Source organism: Cavia porcellus, unplaced genomic scaffold (assembly GCF_034190915.1).
Source record: "Cavia porcellus strain 051 isolate PalLab524CR breed Dunkin Hartley unplaced genomic scaffold, mCavPor4.1 scaffold_2, whole genome shotgun sequence".
In the NCBI taxonomy this organism is placed as follows: domain Eukaryota; kingdom Metazoa; phylum Chordata; class Mammalia; order Rodentia; family Caviidae; genus Cavia; species Cavia porcellus.
The window spans coordinates 65,558,449-65,573,003 of NW_026947485.1; the positions used below are offsets into that span (position 1 = coordinate 65,558,449).

Genomic DNA, 14,555 nt, shown 5'->3' on the forward strand with positions numbered 1-14,555 from the left:
TAGTCCATCTATAAATGAATGTATTTTTTAATCTTATGAAAACTATGCTTTTTGAGTGTGAATTACATAACCTTCGATATCTTCTGGGAGGAGGCTGAATTTTTGGAAAAGCCTGAATTGTTATGAATTAAGTCTAGGAAGTGGGATATGTGGTCAATGTGGGTACTGTTGAATTTTGAAAAAGAAATCACATTGTATTCATAATAACACCACTTTATATTCTATAATATATATAAACTATAATCTTTCATTCTATAATTTAAAACCTAATTTACAGAGCTTATTCAAATTTTGATTATCATTTCACTTGAAATTGTTTAGGCTCAGGATTCAAACCAGGGTGTCATATGTTATATTCAGCACACTTAGTTTTGTGTTCTCCTTAGTCTGCTCTCCTTGGTGTCCTCCAATCTAGAAAACTCCCTACTCTTTAAAAAATTTTTTTACAGTAGTACTTTTGGAGAGTATTGGCCAGTTATTCATTGAATGCCCTTTAATTATATTTATCTGATATTTCCTCATGAGTAAATTAAGGTCTTTTTTTTTTAACTTTGGCAAAAATATTATAGAAATGATGTTGTTCCTCAGGATAGCCTATCTGATACACATGATTTTGATATATACATCATTGGTGACCCTAATTTTGATTATTTGATTCAGGTGGTGTCTTACAGTTTTTGCCAGTGAAAATATGCTAGTTTGGTTTTCAATATTTGAAAATTTAGTTAAAAAGTTTAGTTTAGTTGAACTAGGTATACAACCTTACAAAACCATGTTTCAGGACAAATCACTGAATGAAGAGTTTTATTCATAAAAGGAATTTCATTCTTTCGCTATAAAATGACATATTGAGACAAAATAGGTTTTCTGTTTCTGAAAATACTTTTGCACTGAATTTTAGCATTTATTTATATTCTTATTTGAAACAGTGAAGCAGCACTATTTGGATTCTTATTTTAAGAGTTCTAATCCAGCATTGTAATTATTTTATTGTTCAAATATCCCACCATTTTGTCATTGGGAGACCCTTTAAATTTAAAACCTACATTCTTCTTTATTAGTATGTGTCTGTAATACATAACAATTCCATTCATCTTGGAGAATTGGTACACATACACATTGTATCTTAATTACTTTTCCTTCCCCTTCCCTCCCCACCTTCCCATTTCCCTCACTTCCTTATCCCCCTCCTATCTCCATTAAGTCTATCTCCCTGTTCCCTATCATCTATCTTTTATTTTGTTCTTTAAATTATTTATATGTTGGGTTTCTCACATAAGAGAAATCATGTAATATTTAACTTTGTAATTTATTTCACTTAACATTATGGTCTTGTGTTTCATCCATTTTCCTGTAAATAACTCAAATTTATTCTCCTTTATTACTGAGTAAAATTCATGTGTGTGTGTATATATATTTTCTTTACCTGTTCATCTGTTGTTGGGCCTCTAAATCATGCCCCCAAGACTTATCTGTGTTCCTATAAATATGAATCTGGATTTATGACGATAGTATGATATCTCCAACTCTTCAGGAAAGTTACCCTGAGGAGGTATACTGGGTCAAATAGAATTTCTATTTTTAGCTTTCTGAGGACTCTCCATGCTGATTTCTATAATGATACTAGTTTACACTTCCCAAAGCAAAACAGAAGGGTATCTCTTTCTCTATAACCTTGTAAGCACTTTTATTTCCAATTTTAGATGATAGCATTCTTCTTGCAGTCAGAAAAAATGTTGTATTGCTTGGTTTATTTCTCTACTGTAAATAGCCCAAAGTTGTGGAGCAATTTTGCATGTAGTTACTGATCATCTGTACTTCTTTTGAGGAGTGTTGTTTCATTTCAATTGTCCATTTTTTGATTGGGTCATTTATTCAGAGTTGAGGCTGCAGAAACAACCTCAGGTACATTTAGCCATCTGATCCTTGACAAAAGAACCAAAAAATATATGTTGGCGAAAAAAATAGCCTCTTTAATAAATATTGCTGGAAAAACTGGCTGTTGACATAAAGAAGAATGAATGTAGATACATATGTCTCAGAGTGTGGTACTAAGTCAAATAAAAATGGATCAAAGACCTAGATATTAAAGCAGAAATACTGAGCCTACTGGATGATAAAATAGGTAAAACTCTTGAAGATGTAGGCATAGGCAAAGATTTTACAAACAAAGCCTTAGTTACCTAAGAAATAATACTAAGGATCATTCAATGTAATTATATCAAATTAGAAGTCTTATACACAGCAAAGGAAATGACATAACGAAGAAACAACCTACAAAATTGGAAAACATTGTTTTTCTAGTTACTCCTTGGACAGGAAACAAATACCTAAAATATACAAAGAACTAAAAAAATTAGACTTCCCATAATTAAACCTACGTTCTTAACCACTACTCTAAACATTTTTTCTTTATAGCTATACTCACTGATTTTAGAAAGGCCAATGAAAACTTATTTTTGGTGGACTCTTAGTAATATGGGTAACAGGGAGCCTATATTTTCAAAATATGATCCTGTGTTCTTAAAAAAAATCCAGTGCCTAAATAGGCCATAGCCCAGATTAATTTGCCTCTCATAGTTTTTGCTACATACTTTACTTATGGATGTATTCCAGCCTTAAGTTTATTTATGATAAATGTCCTGTACATATAACAGATATTTACCTATTTCCAGTATTTTAAATTATGTTCAATATGATTTAATCTAATAAGCATTTATTGCAAAGTACACTGGGGACAAACAAGGGGAATGAACCTATTATATAATCTTGTTATGGAGCAGACACGACACATATGCAATTATGATAGATCTATAGCAAGATATGATAAATATTTGAACAAAGTGTTAAGGGAACATGAGAAGAATGAGTTGTTTCCAGCTTGGGGGTGGAGTTAGGGTCGTAGAAAGAGACAAGGCAGAGAGGAGCAGCCATGTGAAATCTTCTCTGAGATTTACCAAACAAGCACAAAGATTTGAATGCTATTCTGAAGAAAATGTTTGCTAACCACCTTGTTTCTATACCGTTTGCTCTTTGTCTTCATTCTTTCAAGACTCAATTTCTTTTTAATTTCAAATATGCTGAAAACTAAAGATCAAAGAGGCTTCCATTTTACAACTGACTGCTAAGGTACAAAATGCATGCTGACCTGGAGGTGATAACCCGTGAGTGCAACGACCCTGGGTTACATCAGAGTCATTCTGGGTAGTTCTGTAGACTAATCTTCAGAACGGGGAATCAGAGTAAGGCTGGAATGTGAATGCTTTACGTCACCTTCATTCCTCCTTTGCTTTTCATTTCACTTGGCACAAGCAGAACCAACACTCCACAGTATCTAATTGGGTTTCACAGAGAGCTTCATGATATCCCTTTCAGAGTTATCTGAGTAAGAACCATGATGAATTCCAGGGCAGTGATTGTATTTCAAGCCATAAGAACATATCAACAGGCAGTGGTGGTGGTAGGCGACCCTTCTGTGCTTCATGGATATAGCTGCCTGCTCCTTGATCCCCTTTTCTCCTCTCCTTTTGATACTAAAAGCAAATGGGCACCAAAATGGGCTGCTCCTGAATATCAGGGATGTGGCTATTTGGCTCCTAAAGATATTCTGATAAATTTTTTGATGCCTTGACATTTTCAGAACTAAGAGCTGCCAGAGAGCAGGGCAGAAAACATAGCTGTGTGAATGAAGGGATAATAATATAAAAGAAAGATATAAAGAGAAAACTGCTTCTCACACTATGGTGAAGAGTTAGGGAGAATGGCATATTTTGTGTAGAAGAGTTTATTATTCAGCACACAGACTACTTGGTCCTTGGGTACAAGCTTTCCAATTTATAACTGAATAAAAGGTAAATTTAATGAACTAAGAAAAGAAGGGATTGGTTCTGAGAAATTCTTGAAAATTATTTATTACTAAATGATTTCATTGTTCCTGGCAGGTATAGATGTGGGATTTTCCTCCCCTTACAGTCTTTTTAGTAACAGAAACACACACACGCACACACACAATGATTTTTTTTTAATGTAACTCATGTTAGTATGTATAATTCGTATTCTAACAAAGAGTGTTTTGTTTAGGTTTATTATGCTGTGTGAAAAATCTTCAAAGTATTTTAAAAGACCGTATTCTCGTCTGTCTCTGTTGTTTTCTTCCATCCAAGCATAGTCCAAAAACGCAGAGTTAAATATGTAGTTTATTTGTAGAAAAGAATCAAAGATAAAATTCCCTCATACCTTCTATTGTGAATTTAATTTTTTCATTTTTTATACTTTATGCAAAAATAAGACAAAATTTCAAAATCAAATAACAGAATGACAATAGTTATTATGCAATGCATCATTATCTTCAAATAAATTGCTCAGGAGTATAAGACATAAACCAAAAAAGATTCTCACAAAAAAGAAACAAACATAAACACACAAAACTTTCTTTTCAATGAAAGAAAGATAAACTAGTATAAATGAAACCAATTAGCATATATATTGAAATATTTTTTAAAACAATGGAATTTGTATTTTGGGAAAGTATTTGAACTTCTGTTTCCTATTTAATCTTTCTCTTGTATTTTGCTCTCTGTCTCAACCATGTGACATGTTCCCATACAAGAAAAAACGTGATGTTTGATTTGTATGTCTTACTCATTTCACTAACACTATATTCTTACGTTTCATCTATTTACCTAAGAATGCTTCAAGTTTTTCTGTGTTTGTGGCTGCACGGTATTTCATCAGATATAAATACCACCGTTTCCTTACTCATTTGTCTGTTGGAATATACACTGTTTCCAAGATCTATTTACAATAAATTAGGCTGCTATAAACATGGCTATCTGTGTGTTCCTGTAATATGACTATTTTCACTATTTTGGGAAATACCTAGAAGAGGAAAGCTGAGTCAAGTGGAATTTCTATTTTTAGTTTGCCTCATTCTCTGAGTAACTAATTTAAAGCTAACAATGCAATGTATTAGTCATTGATATCCTTTTATTATCTTGTTTTGAAATTTTATTTTGTTCTCTTTAAAATAAAAAAAATGACAAGAAGTAAAACAACTCAAAAAAAAAAAAAAAAAAGAAAAGAAAAGAAAAAAGAATTGACACTGATTTCCCTAGTGGTTTTACAAGTTTCCGTTTCTACCAACAATGTAGAAGAGTTTCTTTTCTACATAGTAGCTACGGAAGATCATTTATATTATAGTTTTATAAGTCTTATCCATTGCATGTTTTTCTAGGAAATTGTTTCGCTGTCTTGTTATGACTTGGTTTTCCCTATAATACAGAGAGGATAGGAACAAATACTCTGAGGAAGAGACCTGAAAAACCCGAGGCTTATTTTTGTAGCATTATAATATAAATTCTAGCAATCTATTGCTTGCTGATTAGAATGACATTGAACTGGTTTCTTCAGCTCAACTTCAGCATATGCAGAGATGGGGACAGCTATCACAAAGAGAATGAGAGATGCGATGGTAGTTGCTATTGTCTTCCCTAATTTGGAACTTGAGGACCTAAAAAGACTCCATCTTCCTGTAATGATTTGATTAGTTCTATAATATGCAATAAGTATATAAAGTGGGTGAAGTTAGGGACAACTATTTGTAAGAAGCTAGAGACAGTTAGATAAGGTAGATCTCCAGTGGACTTGCTTTGAAATCTGTATTTCTTTAAATTGTTTTTTATTTTTTTTTTAAATGTTCTGTTCTGTTTTGATATGGTTAACCTTACCCTCTTAGAGATGTAAAACAAATAGGTGGGACTGATAATCATATTACGGAGCTTTTGTTCGACCATAGAGCAGAATGGTTTGTATGGTCACTTTTTTGAATGTCATTCTAAATACTTTAATTCTATAACCTGAACAGCCATTTCGAAGATGACAATTTGTAACTTATCAACCGGCAATTTCTTACCTTTTGTTTGTTTGTAATTTAGTATTATTTCTACCCTTTTTTTTTTAATCTCCATGTATTTTTTTTTCTTTTTCGTTTCCTTTTCTTTAAAAAAAAAAAAAATTAAAGAGTTTCTTTTTTCCCACATTCTTGCTAGAATTTGTTATTAGATTTTTTGATGACATCCATTCTTCCTGAGGTAATATATATCAGTGTAGTTTTAATTTGGATTTCTCTGATGACCAGAGATGAGAGTTTTTTCATGTATTTATTAACCATTCATACTTCTTCTGAAAAGTATCTATTCATTTTGGTTGCCTGTTTTTTGACTGGGTCTTTAATTTGTGGAGGGTCTAATTTTTTGAGTTCTTTATATATTTTTGATGTTATTTCTCTGTCTGTGGAATAGCTAGTACTTTTTTTTCACCCATTCTGTAAATTGTTTCTTTATTGTCCTGATTAAAAAAGATTTTTAGTTTGGTCTGATCCATTTTTGATTGTTGGTGTTATTTCTTGTGCCATTGCAGTTCTGTTCAGAAAGTTCTTGCCTATGTCCATGTTTTCAAGAGTTGTACCTATTTTATCTTCCAGTAGGTTAAAAGTTTCTGTTTTAATATTTAGAGCTTTTTATCCATTCTGATTTTAGTTTAGTGCATGGTAAGATAAATGGATGTAGGCCCAATCTTCTGGTTGTGTATATCCAATTTTGACAACACTATTAAAGAGGTTATATTTGCTCTAGTGTAAGTTTTTGGCTCTTTTCTCAAAGATCAGATAACTCTATGTGTCTGGGATTATTATTTATGTTTTTTAAATTCTGTTCCATTGATTCACATGCCAGTACTATGTTGTTTTAATCACTGTAACTTTACAATATAACTTCAAGTCTGGGATTGTGAGGCCACATGCTTTGCTTTTATTGCCCAAGACTGCTTTTGCTATTCTGGGTCTCCTTTGATGCCGTATAAATTGTAGGATTGTTTTCTCTAACTCAGTGTGAAATAACACTGATATTTTTATTGTGATTGCACTAAATCTTTATGTCAGTTTTGTATGCATATTCATTTTGGTTATGTTGGTTCTGCCTATCTAGGAACATGAAATACTTTTTCATTTTCTATTGTTGTCCTTGATTTCCTTTTTTAATCTGATGTAATTTTCATAGTAGAGGTCTTTCATTTCCTTAGGTTAATACATAAGTATTAAATTTTTTGATGCTTTTTTAAAAGATTTTTTTTTGGTATCAGGGATTGAATTTATGATTTCACACTCACCAGGCAGGCACCTATATCACTGAGCTAAATCCTCAACCCTTTAAGATTTAACAAGTTTGTTTCACCACATGGTATTGTACACAGTCATCTGTTGAAACAGGTTTCTTTCTTTCTTTCTGTCTTTCTCTCTCTCTTTCTTTCTTTCCAGATCTGAGTTTTAAAAAGTCATAGATACTATGAATTCTGTGTAAAGTGGTTCATATTAAGTTAGGTTCCTTTGTTTTGACTTATAAGCCTCAATTTCAATGCAGAATAAAGAACATAGGCCAAATAAAGCATAATCAGTTACTCATATAGAACAGTATTGTTTCTATAATTTGAGGCTTTCTGAATGAATACATTCAAGCCTGGTCCAACCCTTTGGAGGTGTTGGGGGTCTTTGTCATTCAGCTTCTTTTTCTCTGCAAGTTTTAAAATCTGAAAGGAGCACATTAATGTTTCATCCACACTCATCATGGCACCTGCATTGTCAAATTCTCCACAATTGGGTTCAGAAAACAAAGTAACCAACTGCCCCTGGGCAAAAAATTCACATCCATCTTCAACCACCTGATGGGCTCTACATATAAAATTTCGATTATGGAAAAATTTGCATCAAATGTGAAAGAGATGCCTCTGTCATTTTCACCCTCTCCTAAGACATCTTTATCAGGGTCCGATTACAAAAGATCACAAAGAAGACCTTGATCAGGTACATCAGTTGGTCGTGTAATCTGCTCCATAAATTGAAGATCTAGTAGTAACTCCCTATGACAACAGAATGTTTTTTCAACCATGATGGGCTGCTATTGGTAAACAGTTAAAACAGGCTATTAAAGTTTTCCATAGTATAATGTATTCTCTTTTACAATCATCATAAAATCCATACATTCTGTTGCTACTGGCACATTCATGGTTTCCTCTGAGAACAACAACAACAACAACAAAATATTCTCTGGATATTTGCTTTTGTAAGCCAGTAAGAGGCAGATAGTCTCCAGTGACTGCTTCCCTCTGTCCACATAGTCCCCAAGAAACAGATAGTTGCTTTCTGGTAGGAAGACACCATATTCAAAAAGTTGAAGAAAATTACAGTATTGTCCATGGATATCACCGCATATTTTGAGTGGTGCTTCAAGTTCTAATAGGATAGGCTAACTGAGAAAGGTCTCATGAGACTTTAAGCACAGTCTTCTGATTTCATTCTCCTGTAGCTGTACATTCTTACCTGGCTTGCATCCTGTTACTTCCAGAAGCTGCTGGATAATCCTGTCAATGTTGACTTTATATCTGTCATCACCTCCTCACTGCTGACCCTTCTGCATTGACATTGCCATCTAATTGAAATTGGGACTGACACCCCCTTTTTCCACACCATAAGCACATTATTGATAGGAATACTACTGATTTTTATATGTTTATCTTGTGTACTGCTACTCTGCTGAAATTGGTTATCAATACTAGGGGTATTTTGGTGGCATTTTTTAGATCTTGTAAGTAAAGGATCATGTCTTCTGCATATAGTAATATTTTGACTTCATCCTTTCCTGTGTGTATCCCTTTCCCTGTGTGTATTTCTTTCTCTTGCCTTATTGCTCTAGCTAATGTTTTGAGGAGTGTGTTGAACAGCAGTGGTGATAATGCACATCCTTGTCTTATTCCTAATTTTAGAGAGAAAGTGTGTTGGTTACTTCTCTCTCATTGCTGGGACAAAATACCTGGTCCTCAAAATTAGGGAAAGAAATGTTTATTTCGTTTACAATGTTTGGAGGTTTCAGTCCATACTCAGCTAGTTCCCATGCAGTGTAGTGTGGCTCAGGGGCAACTACTCACAAGAGTAAAAAGGGAAAAGGGGGAAAAGCATGCCTCCTTCCCTCCCTTATATTGTATACTGGCCCAGCTGCTCCTGTGCGGGTGTAGCACACACACCGCCTATCCGAGGGCTGGATAACAAACCAATCACAAATACTAAACTCAGCTGCCTTTGAAAGGCTTGTCCCCCATGACCACATGAGGCTTTGGGGGGAACATTTAAACCCAAACCATAACTTTCCACCTCTGATCCCACAAATACTCATGCACATCCTTCAATAAAAAGACAATTAGTCCATTTCTCAGAGTTGCCAAAGTGCTAACAGTTACAGTATTGCTGAAAAGTCTAAGTTCCAAGTCTTTTCCAAGATCTAAGGCAAACTCTTAGCTATAACCCCCTGTACAAGTGAAAACAAAATTAAACACTTTCAATTTTCAGTGGCATAAGAGAAAAATTACCATTCCAAAAGGATACAAACCTGGGGATAGAAAGGAATTGGACCAAAGAAAGTTCAAAATCCAGGGCAAACATTAAGTCCTGGAGTTCCATGCAGCATCTGAAAAAAATCTGGTTGTGAGCTCCAAAAGGCTTTAGTGACTCTACCTCCATGGTACTTTTGGTGGTTGTAGCTCCCACATCTTCTTTCTTGGGCTGACTTGCTCCCTCTTTGCAGGTTTCCTTAGATGATCCACACTCCTGGCTTTTCCAAACTTGTGGGTTCTCCACTGCATTTTTGGCTTCACACTCACAGCTTTACATACTGCCCTCTCAGGGGCACACTGTCTGGCCTCATAGGCCTTCTGAAATCAGGCTGGAAGCCTTTTAAACTTCAGAACTCTTGCACTCTCCATATGCCTAAAACCAGTGCCATGTGGATGCTGCCAAAGTCCACAGTCAGCTGGAGCAGTAGTCAGGCTTTCCTCTCTCTTGACTGTAGGGGTTGAGTGCCTGGATTGCTGAGTATTCTGAATCTGATTGTGAGGAACAAATTCTTTATGCTGTCACCGTTCTGGAACCCCATGTGACTGTTGTCATTTTGGAACCTGGTGTGGCTGCTGCTGCTGCCATTCTGGAACATGTTTTCTGCAACTTTCTTCTCAAAGTCTTTCAATTTGCAGTTTTAGGGCTCAAAAGAGTGGAGACCTTCTGCTTCCTGGTATGCCCCCAAGCCATCTTTTATTTTTTTCTGTTCCTTCTCAGCAATAGCAATCTCAGCTCTATCTTTACAGTCCACAGCTTTACTGGAGCTTTCTTTCAAGCCAGACTTGAAACATTTTAAATACCCTGCTAGGCTCTTTGCTCGATTCATAACATAAATCTGGCTAAAAACAACCCAACAATTGCCATCCTACTGCCTAAACATTCAACTGACTTGAAATTTCTTCTGCCACATTTAATTAGTCCACTGCTCTTAATCTCAGTCTGAGGTAAAGTCTCTGGACATGAGCAAAATGCAGACAAACTTTCTGCCAAGCCATCATACACATTGTATGGAGTCCAAAAATCAATAAAGTCCTTCCCAGCAGAGACTTTGGAGCCTGGTCTTTATTGGTGGGATTTCTATCAGCCATCTGATCTCTTGAGCTCTGACCAGATTCTTCCATACAGAACACCCTAAGGCATTCTAACTCTACTCCTTCAGGTGACATATCTGAACCTTTCCAAACTCTTCCCACATGCAGTTCCTAAAGGCTTTTGAACCATGTGGTCAGGTATAGTCACAGCAACAGCCCTACTCCTCTGGTACCAAATTCTCTGTTGGTTACTTCTTCCCTCACTGTTGGGACAAAATATCTGACTCAAAATTAGAGAAGGAAATGTTTATTTAGCTTACAGTTTTTGGAGGCTTTAGTCCAGCTGGTTCCAATGCAGGGTGGTGTGGCTAAGGGGTAACCAACCATTCTTGGTGGTCAGAAGTGACAAGAGTAAAAAAGAGAAAATGAGGAAAGTAAAAAAGCTTCCTCCCCTCCTTTATACTGTATGTTTGTTACCTGCAGTACTCACATGGCCAATCTCAATGCTAGACAATGAACCAATCACAAATGTTAGACTCAGCTGCCTTCAAAAGGCCCATTCCCATGACTGCATGAAACTTTGGGGGGACATTTAAACACAAACCATAACAGAAGGCTTTCAGCTTGTTCATAAATAGCATCCACATTGTAGCAATAATAAATAATTGCAGCAATAATTATTTTAGCAGTAATTGTAATAATAATAATAAATAAAATTAGCATAAATAGCATCAGCATTAACAAATGGCATTAGCTTGTTCATAAATAGCTTTTATTCTGTTGAGGTAAAGACCTTTTGCCAATTTTCTGCAAGTTTTTAAAAAAAATAATGAATAGATTGTTGGATTTTTGTCTAAGGCTTCTTTTGTATCTATTGAGATGACTATATGATGTTTGTCCTTCTCTGTTTTATGATGAATTACATTTTTCAATTTGTGTGTATTGAATCATCCTTGCATACCTGAGATGAAGTCTACTTGGTCATATTGTATGATCTTTTTGATGATTTGTTACATTCTGTTTGCCAGTGTCTTGTTAAAGATTTTTGCATTTATATTCATTAGAGAAGTTGGCTTACAGTTCTTTTTTCAGTTGATCTTTGTCTAGTTTTGGGATCAGGATAATGTTAACATCAGAAAAGGATTTTGGAAATACTTCTACCCTCTCAATTTCATTGTGAAATTTGAGAATATTGGTGTTAAATCTTCCCTGATGTTCTTGTTAAATCTGGCACTGAATCTTTCAAGTAGATTTTTTTTGGGTATTTTTTTTTATTATCTCTTCAGCTTCATTGACTGTTATTGGATTGTTCAAAAATTTTAAAGTCTTCTTGGTTCAGTTTTAGCAATTCAGATGTATCTAGGCATTTAAACACTTCTAAGTTCTCTGAATATTTGGAATGTATGTTTATGAAGTAGTTGCTAATAATTTTCTGAATTTTAGCATTGTTTCTTGTGATTTTATCTTTTGCATTTCTAATCACATTAATTGATGTCTTTTTTTTTCTTTTTTTGGTAAGATTGGCTAAGCTTTATCTATTTATTCCTTTAAAGAACCAGCTGTTCAATTCATTGATTCTATATATTATCTTGTTTGTCTGCATTCCATGCATTTCTATTCTGATCTTTGTAATGTCTCTCCTTATACAAGCTTTGGGTTTTGATTGTTCTTGTTACTCTGAGACATTTAGGGTTGTATTTGCTTCGTTTATCTTGTGTATTAGATTCTTTTTCCATGTGGAAATTTTCTGCTATTACTGTATATATCAGTTTTTTTAAATGCCCTTTGTGCTGATTTTTCACTAATTATAATTACTCTTTTATTAGACATCTTTCAGTCATCTAGGAGTTATTGGTTCTACTTTTTCATGTGCTCTTAATGTTTTTAAGGTAGCTCTCATTTAATTGATCATTGATCTCAGTGCTATCCTCTAGATGTGACACTCTGCCTTCATATTGATTGTTTCTGCTGCTCATAGTTTCAATCATGCTTTTAATCTCCTGGATTTATGTTTGAAACTTCTTTATTAACTCTCATTTGTTCCTTTGCTGGGTGCTCATGGTTTGCATCTCTTTCTTTAGCTCCACTGTTTATTGGTGTCTTCTCTAGACTCATTGATCATTGGCTTTTGGAGACATTCTTTTGCCTTGTCTTTTCACATTTGTGTTTGATTGTTTGTTGTTTGTGCTGGGGTTTGTAAGTTCTTTGGTCCAGTGCCTCATTCTTCAGGAGTGATCACCCAAGGAATCCATGTGTTGGCATAGAGGGAGAACCAATTGCCAGCTGCTACTATCTTGTCTGTAGTAGTAACTCCAGTAACGATGGCACCAAATATTCACTGGATCGTGACAGACCCTAGGAACCCCTGATGGTAGGGGTAGAGGGACAGAAACAAAAACCTAGGGAAAAACATGGATGAGTAACACTGTAAAATCATCACATGCTTGTATGTGGCTGATGATTATAAGATTATCACATGCTTATCTGTATAATGCATACTTAAGAAAAATGTAGCCTACTGTATCCTTTTGAAAGCATTACATTGCCTTAGGTTGACCTTGTGCTCTTTCCAGAAATAGAGGCTAAGACAGTAATTGGCCTAGGCCACCAATCTGTGAAACAGTTATTTTTAGAAACCAGCTTATCTGTGTAAGTATGAAGTATATCTAATACTTATTGGGCATCCCAAGCAAGCTGCCTTTTATCTTGTAGCATCACTGTGCTGCCGAAATAGTTTCTCTTCTGCTTTTTTTCACTTGCCATACTTTAAATAAACTTTCGCTTCTTGTTATACCAGGCTTGACTCCTTCATTTATCACTAAGAACCCCACTTCACTATTCTTTGCCGAAGAGAGACAGAGGACCACCCAAGACCCCGTGCTGGATAATGAACAACCTTTTCCCAAAACAAAGAGGACTCTGAGTTTAGTGAAGACAGTTAGGTTCCCCTTATATTTACTTACAGTAATTTAGAGTACTGATTTCTGCTAGATGTTGGTGGCAGTGCCAGAGTTCAAACACATCACTAGGCCAATGGTGGCTAACTTATAATGTGCATCTTATTTATTTTCTCTGTTAAGGTACGAGTTGTTTTTTCTAAACAAAACCCACAGTATTCAGGTTTAATTTGAGTGTTGGTACTCTGAGATGAATGAGTATGTTTTGGGTTGCAGTTTGAACCTTCATCCCTAGAAGGTTCAGCATTAGTGCACTAGACTATGTGCCTTCCTGTTCAGGACTTTCCCTTCTGGTGATTAATCTTACCAATCCCAGTCACCTGTGTGGACAGATTGGATCTAAGGTTTCCTAGGGGATCCCGGAAGGTCTCTATTTAGTTCTCACCCCCTCAAGACTATTTCCCAAGGTCTTCTCTCAGTGTCTACAGGGGGTATCACTTCAGTCTTGAAGCAAGACTGTCCTTCTGAGTATTTGTCTCTTCTTGATCAGGTTGCTCTGTTGACTGTCAATTCTGTTGCCCTGTGCTATGATGAACTCAGGGACTGGAAGCAGGATGCTTGGTTCCAGAGTCCTCTGGGCCTGCCATAGGGCGTGGGGACTGTGGTATTAGCTGTGGGCAGGGCAAGCACTTCCGGGTTGTCAGAACTCTGGCATTGGACCCCAGTGGGCCACAACATTGGCTGGTTATCCTGTTATAAGTTTAAAATCTGTTACTGGACTTTAAATATTTGATTGAAGCTCTTTTAGCATATGTGTATGGGTATACATATGAATATACACTATACCTGAAGATAAGATGGAAATGAGCCCTTGGGAAAATGACTAGCAAAAATAGTATTGGATCTATAACTGTTATTGTTTTCTGTTTGTAACAAAACTAACCATCTTTGGGGATTATTTTTTCCTTGTGGGGAAGGGCATATGAAGAGGAAGACATTGCTTGATTCTTGGCTCCTAAGACAGTTGGACTGTTTGTCCAGAGTTATGGAAAAGGGATTGTTCACAAGTAACGTTATGGTTTCAGGATGGTTTCCAAATATTCCTGCTTGGTTATAGGGGTAAAGATCCGAGGGTTGTTGAAGTAGTCTTTCTGGTTGAACAATTTAACAGGCAATGGGTCTGGTGCC

At 35.5% G+C, this 14,555-nt stretch overlaps 1 protein-coding gene and 1 pseudogene across 1 annotated transcript in view; one reads left to right on the forward strand and one right to left on the reverse strand.

Annotated features, from left to right (window-relative positions):
* Mterf1 (mitochondrial transcription termination factor 1) overlaps positions 1 to 14,555 on the forward strand; it is a 214,990-nt gene that overhangs the window by 88,173 nt on the left and 112,262 nt on the right. The gene's annotated exons all lie outside the window — the stretch shown is intronic.
* Positions 7,450 to 10,857, reverse strand: LOC100716101 (serine/threonine-protein phosphatase PP1-gamma catalytic subunit B-like; annotated as a pseudogene).